This window comes from Arvicanthis niloticus, chromosome 3 (genome assembly GCF_011762505.2).
Source record: "Arvicanthis niloticus isolate mArvNil1 chromosome 3, mArvNil1.pat.X, whole genome shotgun sequence".
In the NCBI taxonomy this organism is placed as follows: Eukaryota; Metazoa; Chordata; class Mammalia; order Rodentia; family Muridae; genus Arvicanthis; species Arvicanthis niloticus.
In genome coordinates, this window is record NC_047660.1 from 68,870,824 (window position 1) to 68,879,025 (window position 8,202).

Here is an 8,202-nt window from a genome sequence, read left to right on the forward strand (position 1 = left end):
TCAATAAAATGTAATTATACTTTATAATTCCACTCTTTTAATCTTCACTTCAAAAAAACTGTTCACAGTGAGCAAGTTTGCCAGACACCAAGAGCAAAGGACAAAGTTCCTGGACTTCCCCATGTTGACTCTTTCCCTGCTTTCCGTCTTGGGGTAAACCTGTCATTGAAATTGCATCCCTGTATGTTGAGCTACTTTGCATTCAAATTAATAGCTAGTTTAATTTGAATGTAAAACAGCTCCATTTATGCACTCATTTATGGAAAAAGAAGTGAGGCATTTGGCAATGAATGGATGTTTAAGATATGATACATTTGCAACATATTTTTAATCCTAAATTGAACCTATATTAGGACAGGGACATTTTAATATCAATGGATAAGTCCTAACAGAAACCCTTTTTAAAAATCTGCATAGTAAATATGTGCTTTAGGGGTCAGAACTTCCCGCATTGTGCACATACAGTACGGGGTTTAGTTCGTATGGCTGGGGCTGGGCATTTTCCAGCAAATCTGTGCATTGTTACGTTTCTATAGCCCAAGGGTGGCAATTGATTTTTAAAACACATGCTGCAACTTTATTTGCTCAGTAATTACACGGACTTTATTTGGAGGTCAGAGAAAGAACATCCAAATAGGAAAATCTAGTCTTCCTCCAAGTGCAATGAAACCATAAAAGTTGGCAGACAGAAAAGAATGCTCAACTTTTTCCCAGCGCTCTGAGTTAGTTTCTGCTGTTCCATGTTCCATTGGGTGATTAGGGAAAGCTTTTTAAAGCCTTACTTCAGAATGATCTTAATTGGTGCAAGGTTGAGCCCTTTCTAGGAGGGGAGGGAAAAGGTTGAATAGCCTTTTCAAGTCACATGAAAGTTTCGAGGATGAATGTACGATAATTAGATTAATAAGTAGCTTAATTTATCACAGCTGAGGGTTTCAACAGCCACACATCAGAGCAACAATAAAAGATCACTGTGATTCTAGCTTGTTAAAAAAAAAAAAAATTGTACTGAAACTTGATTAACCTTAAACACAAAGTGCCTTTTCTTTCTCACTCTGAAATGTCTGATTCAGGGAGGGGTGTATGCGGAGGGAGAGCAGGGGAGAGGCCCTGAAATAACCAGAATGTCTTACTTTATCCCCTTGCATTTCCCAGGAAGTAAGTGAGTGGTGTACAAAATGACTTGAGCCAATGGTCCCCTTTCCGTTTCTTATCTTTAAAAGAATGAGTTGGCTCTAACCCAATACAGACGTAAGTTGTCCACTGGCCACTTAGAGAAGTGGGTTTTTTTCTGATGTACGAATTTTCATAGCACATTCTCTCTGTGAAGACTGTTTCTGTGAGCTACGACATAAGAGGAATACCAACCCATTCCTTGATCTCCCGTGATCTCCACCATGCCAGAGCCCCTGGTGGAGACTGTGTCAGAGTGAGAACACCCAAGAGACAAGTAGAAAAGAAAGATAGATACTATTGTATTGCAAGGAGACCTTAGTTTGGATTTGCATGTTAGAACAGTATTATGAGGATTAAAAAGCACAAATTTAGATTTGTCTTCAAACATCATGTTACCTAGGCCAGGTAGTGGACAGGTAGCATTAAACACAAAATCAAGACAGTGGTGTGACAGCAAGAACAGCTGATCTAGAAAGGCTAAGAGAGGCCAGATACAGGGTGCACATCTCTAATCCCAGCACCAAAGAGGATGAGGCAGGTGAGTATCTGTGAGTTAGAGGCCCAACTTGGTCTACATAGTTACAAACTAGCCAGGGCTATATAGTACACCCTGTCTCAAAAAGCAAAACAAAAACAAACAGAAAGTTTAAGAAACTGGATGGAGGGCTGAGAGATGACTCAGGAATTAAGAGCACTGCTCTTATAAGAGACCTGAGTTCAATTCCCAGCACACACATCAGGCAGCTCACAAATGCCTATAACTCTAGCTCCAGGGGACCTGATACCCTCTTCTGGCTCCCAAAAGCACCTGTATACATGTGGAATACACACACACACACACACACACACACACACACACATATATATATATATATATTGGACCAGGCAGTGGTGGTATACACCTTTAATCCCAGTACTCAGAAGACAGAGGCAAGTGGATGGATCTCTGTGAGTTCAAGACTGGGCTACAGAGCAAATTCCAGGACAGCCAAAGCTACATACACACACACACATACACACACACACACACACACACACACACACACAATCCTGTCTTGAAAAAAGAAGCAGAAACAGAAGAAGCAGAGGAAGCAGAAGAGGAGGACGAGGAAAAAGGAAGGAAGGAAGGAAGGAAGGAAGGAAGGAAGGAAGGAAGGAAGGAAGGAAGAAATTAGATGCAAACTTTTACTGAAAAACAACCAAAACAAAAACAAAAAAACTATGCATGGTGGCACATGATTTTAATCCCAGCACTCTGGAGGCAAAGGAAAGTAGATCTCTGTGAGTTAGAGGCCAGCCTGGTCTACAGAGCAAGTTCCAGAACAGCCAGGGCTATTACATAGAGAAACCCTGTCTCAAAAACCAAAACCAGCCAGGCGGTGATGGCCCACGTCTTTAATCCCAGCACTTAGGAGGCAGAGGCAGGTGGATTTCTGAGTTCGAGACCAGCCTGGTCTACAGAGTGAGCTCCAGGACAGACAGGGCTACACAGAGAAACCTGTCTTGAAAAACAAAACAAAACAAAAAAAAAAACCAACCAAACAAACAAACAAAAAACCAAAACCAAACAAAAACTATGTGTGAAGTCAAATTATTGTCCATTTTAAGGTACTTTTCCCCTATCATCTCTGCCACAAATACCTACATTTTTTTCTGATTAAAAACTAGGATCTGGATCTCTGGGAAGTGTCCCGTGGAGCCCCTGCTGCTCTGGAGTGTCATTAGGAGTCAGCATTCTTCTAATGATAGAAGACATCAAGACTAAACTCAAGAAAAGACTGCCCTTTTGACAGCTACTTCCCAAACCTAAACCAGACCAGCAACTGTGAGCAGAGCTGCCTGGACTTCAGCCAGCGTGAGGCATCCTCAGCCACCCATGACCTCCTGGCTGACGTCTGTGATGTGGGCAGTACCAGGTGTGTACAAGTCCCTTTGCCTCATATCCTGGCTCTCAGCCTGGGATGACCACCAGGCAGAAGGTACATTTTCTGGGAAGATATGAGTTGGCTCTGTTCTTCTCCCCAGATAGTACAGGGAAACCTTGGATACATGATGGTCCCTTCTCTTAGACCCAGAATCACAATGCAACTACTAATAACACTTATTGGAAAAATGTTTGTTTTGTTTTGTTTTAGTGGCATCTACTGCCTCATCTAAGTGGGCTAAGGTCAGATTTTATTAGTTAACCTTGAACTTCCTCACACTGACTGGTTCTAAATTAAACTGTATGAAATGAAGCCATTGTCATCAGTGTCAATTCAGCTGGAGTGTGCACCTCTGGTAGTATTCAGAAGAGTAGAAATTCCAGCCCAGCAGTGGGGCAGACAATCCTCTGCTGAAAACACAGCAGCATGGAGAAGTCTATGGCTAGGAGCCTGTGAACAGCTGGGATATCCTCCAATAAATGGATAAGATACAAAGTTAAAATACTAGCCAGCCTTGGTGAAGACATTGTATGTTTCAATTTAACCTTCAAAACTTACATCAAAGAGCTCTGAGAGACAAGTGTGGTTTTGCATATGGCCCCCATAGCACATCGAGAATTTGCCCACAGACTGGCTGGTTTCACAGGCCTACACCAATGGTGCTTACGCGTACCCGAGGGGTCAGCTCAACTACTTGCACTAGTGATGGAAGAAGACCCATTTACACTGTCCAGGCAGCTCCTCTCAGAGAGCAGATCTTCACTTCTACCAAGATGAGAGCTTTAAACATCTCTTTAATCATTCTCTTATGGATTGTGTTTTCTATGTCAAGATACCAAAACTTAAAAGTGTTGATTGAATGATAGACTCTGGAGTAACTCAGAAACCCAAAGCTCTGTTCAGCCAGCAGCCACTTCTGAAAGTGAACGCCTCATCTGAAATGGGCATCTCATTACTGGCTAACATTATTTACTTAGGAGGAGATACGACCTCTAATTTGCCTTTAAATGATTAACTTGGTGTTTAAATAAGTGCCTTTTACTTAATAATGTTTTCTTCAACCAATTCACTTATGTCAATAAACTCTTTGTTTAACCTTCTTTAAGGAAACATTTTCTCTGCTCTGAGGCAATTAATGAGCTATCATATAAATAGGTACAAGAAGATGAACTGAAATTAAGGACCGCCCAGGGCAGGAGAAGTGGTTTTGATTGAGGACTAGGGACTGTCAGTTGCTGTCAGCTGCAGCATAGGATGAATATCAGGCAGTCTCTGGCTTCCCATGAGTCCCCTCCCTGTCATAGCATACAAGGGAGGACCTGCCTTGGCGAGACACCCCAGGCAGAATAGAATCATTTTTTTCTCTCAATTGCTGGTTTTTATGGGTTTGATAAAAACATAAGTCAAGATGGAAATAATGTTTTTTAATGGGAAATTGACATTGTTAATAAAAGCAGTCATGCCGGGCGGTGGTGGCGCACGCCTTTAATTCCAGCACTTGGGAGGCAGAGGCAGGTGGATTTCTGAGTTCTAGGCCAGCCTGGTCTACAGAGTGAGTTCCAGGACAGCCAGGACTACACAGAGAAACCCTGTCTCAAAAAACCAAAAAAAAATAAAAATAAAAAAAACAAAAAAAAATAAAATAAAAAAAGCAGTCATAATGATTGATAGTAATAAAAATAATATCAATGATAATATCAAAGTGTCAGAAAGGATACTTTTACCCTCTTAAGAAAATAAAATGGTTCATGTATGAACCATTGAATATATTTCAGATAATGTATTGTTTCTAGTTTTATCTATAGAATTAAAATGAATTTGGCTGTTTTGATTTTAGGCACTTAGAGAGTTTAAAGCTGTCAGATTTTGTTTAGCTTTGGTATGTGCTAGCTTCCTAGCTGTAGTCGGGAGGTAGGAGTACACGTTTGATCCCAGCCTTCAGAAGGCAGAGGCAGGCAGAGCTCTGTGAATTTGAGGTGCCTTGTCTACATTCAGAGTTCCAGAACAGCCAGGACTGCACAGAGAAACCCCATCTCAGAGAAGAACAAAACTTTCCAGCTGTTCGATGCAAGCTTGACAGCTGCATCATTACTACCATCAATATTATTTTAAAATGTGGAATTTTCCCCGATGAGAGTACTCTCAGAGGTCCGTTGAATGAGGCAGAGAATGTCCCCACTCCTCTTTCATAGTCAAAGCCTTCAGACTTAGGGCACACAGCCAGTGAAAACACAGGCATTCAAGCATCCTTAACTGCCAGCTTTGGGCATAAGACTAAGTCCCCACCAAGGTGATGTGAGCAAAAACATGCAGCCTCCTGATTGTGTCTGTCAAGGGCAATCATTTCTTTCCCCTCTTCAACCAACATGAAAAGAGCTCTGGGCTCAGAACATACCTCAGTAGAGAGCAGTTACTTAGCATGTGTAAGACCCTGGAACTCGATGATCAGTGACCAGAAAAGTAAGCCAGGTGTGGTAGGGGCATATCTGTAATACCATAGGCTGAACTTGCATTTACTTTGTAGCCCAGGTAGGCTTCAAATTTGAACTCCTCTGGGCTCAGCTTCCTGAGTAGCTGGGGTTCCAGGCCTGTGACATCAGGACCAACTCCTATCATCTATCTACCTCTATAATGGTCAGCATCCCCTGCCTTTTTATCTGTTCTTCATAACATTTCCCTCTGGTTAAGAATTTCTGAAAGCCTTTCAGGTGTTCCTCATGGTCTCCTGAATTAAGGGCAGTCCCTCACCAACAGTCCAGGGGTTTTCCAGCCTGTGCAAGTGCAGGACTCTTCTGTCCTATCTTCTCAGCTCTCGACTCATACCAGAGAGTTATAGCTGGGTCCATCTCTGTTCTTCCTTTCAGCCTATATAAGTCATATCCACCATGTTATCTTTGAAAGGAGAAAGGGAAGTCTTATTTTAAAGGTGGGGGTGGTGGGGTTCCAGAATAAAATGAAAGTAGTTGGAGACCAGGCTAGGCCACCCCTGGGTCCACCTGCTATCACACCCTCATGACAGCCTCTGGCTTTTCCTCATAGTGCTTCTCACAGACCATCACCATATACTTCAGTCCAATACAGGATAACTCCCCTGATGGACACATCAGACTGGTGTGTGCAAGAATAACGTGTTTGTTTCACTGTTTCCAGCCTAGGGTAACACAGAGCCTGGCATTCAGCACCCAGATGAATGAATGAATGAATGAATGAATGAATCAATCAATCAATCAATAAAAATGAATCAATAAAAATGAATCAATAAAAATGTCTGAATCCATGTTTTCATCTATTAATTGTGATTAACAATACAGCACAGGATTGTTGTTTAAAAACTACAAGCAAATGAAATGAGATATGGTACATGATAACTGGTGTATTGTGCCTTACTGCATAAACTCTGGAGTTAGATCTACCTGGGTATACCTATACTTCCCATATAGCATTGGGCAACTTAGCTTTTCTTTCTCTATAAAACTGGTAAGATGAAGTTTACACGAAGTAGTCATTTAATGTATGACATTTGATCATCAATGTACTTACCACAGTGTGTATTACAAGGACCCAGCAATGCTGTCTTTTAATATCAGTCATTCATTTGACCACTCATTTGTTCAGCCATAAAAAAATTTATTAACAATATGTAATGTACCAGGCAATGGTCTCTATGTAGGATGTTTAATGGGGGAGAAGTCAGAGAAGAATATAGGGCATACCTCATAGAATCTGCAGCCTGGTGAGCTAGATCATGGAATGAATAGATAAATAGCTGAGGCGCCACTCAGAGGAGGCCAGACTGCTGCACGCAGAGATGATCCGCAGGGCCAGGGAATTGCCTGAGCAGTTTCTCTCTAGCTCCAGTGCCAATGGTTCCTGACACCTTTGAGGATTCCCATTCTCTCCCAATTGTGTGGTCTTTCTCCTTCATTCAAATCCTATATCATATGTTATATATATACATACATATATATATATATATATATATATATATATATATATATTGCTGTGCAATTAAGGTAAATGTTAACTGTTTTTATTAAGTTGATGAAGCCCGTATCTGAACACAGGTTTTTTGTCCCAGAAGCTTCCTGGAGGTAAGGACTATGTCTTACCTGCCTAGGTTGTTCCCATAGGATCTGGCAGAGTTCCAAGCCCAAACTAAAGGCTCCAAATGTATGTGTAATAGAAACATGTTTGCACTGTTCTTTAATGTTTCAAAAAATTTTACCCTAATTCAAATCAATTTCCCTGGTCATCACATTGGGCTTTAGTTAGCCAACTTTTGTAAGTCTGCTTTTTCTGCATATTATAGATGATGGATAAATCTGAAACAAGCTACAAGAATCATAATTTTAATCCTCAAAGGGTTTAATATCCTATGAGAAGAGGAAGTCTTCCATGCTATAATCCCTGGGCCAACATCTGATGACCTTCTGTCTCCTGTAGCATGTGGAAATACCTTCCCAATACAAAATCTTGCTGCTGCTGCTGCTGCTGCTGCTGATGATGATGATGATGATTTCATGACTCTGTCAGAAAGAACAATGACTATTTGTTGCAACAAAAAAACACTTCAAGGGCTCTTTCTAGCAATGTAACTGCACTGCTCTAAGGAAACCTGTAAGTCATGCCCATAAAAAGTAAACAGTACAATGGCCAGAGCATGGGTCCTGGGAATCTAACTACAGAGGACATGAGTTAGATTCCCAGGACCCATGCTAGGCAGCTCGTAAGCACCTATAACTATGGCTTCAGGGGATCCCATAAAGAAAAGTTATCATCTCTTAAGACTGGAAAATCCAAAGACAGGAGTGTCTTATGTGAGACTTGTCTAGTGTCTCAATGACTTCCAAAGGATGATAATCTTTCTACCTGTCCCATCAGCAGGGACACTGCCCAATCACAGGTTCTATTCTTTATTTGACCAGTTAAAATGGGGAGCCCTGCACTTTCCTTTGGGTATCTGAGAATGTTCCAGCATTCCCAAACACTGAATTGTCTGCTCAGTCCACATAACTAACTGCCTCTTATTGGTCAGCGCTGACAGGAGAATAGAATATAATGATTTAGGGCTCGGCTTTGGACTACATCATCTATTCTATCCCAG

The 8,202-nt window shown here is 41.4% G+C and overlaps 1 pseudogene; it reads left to right on the forward strand.

The window, feature by feature from the left end:
* Nucleotides 1-2,869: 2,869 nt before the first annotated feature.
* On the forward strand, nt 2,870-3,175 carry LOC117705960 (cytochrome c oxidase subunit 6B1 pseudogene; annotated as a pseudogene).
* Nucleotides 3,176-8,202: the final 5,027 nt, after the last annotated feature.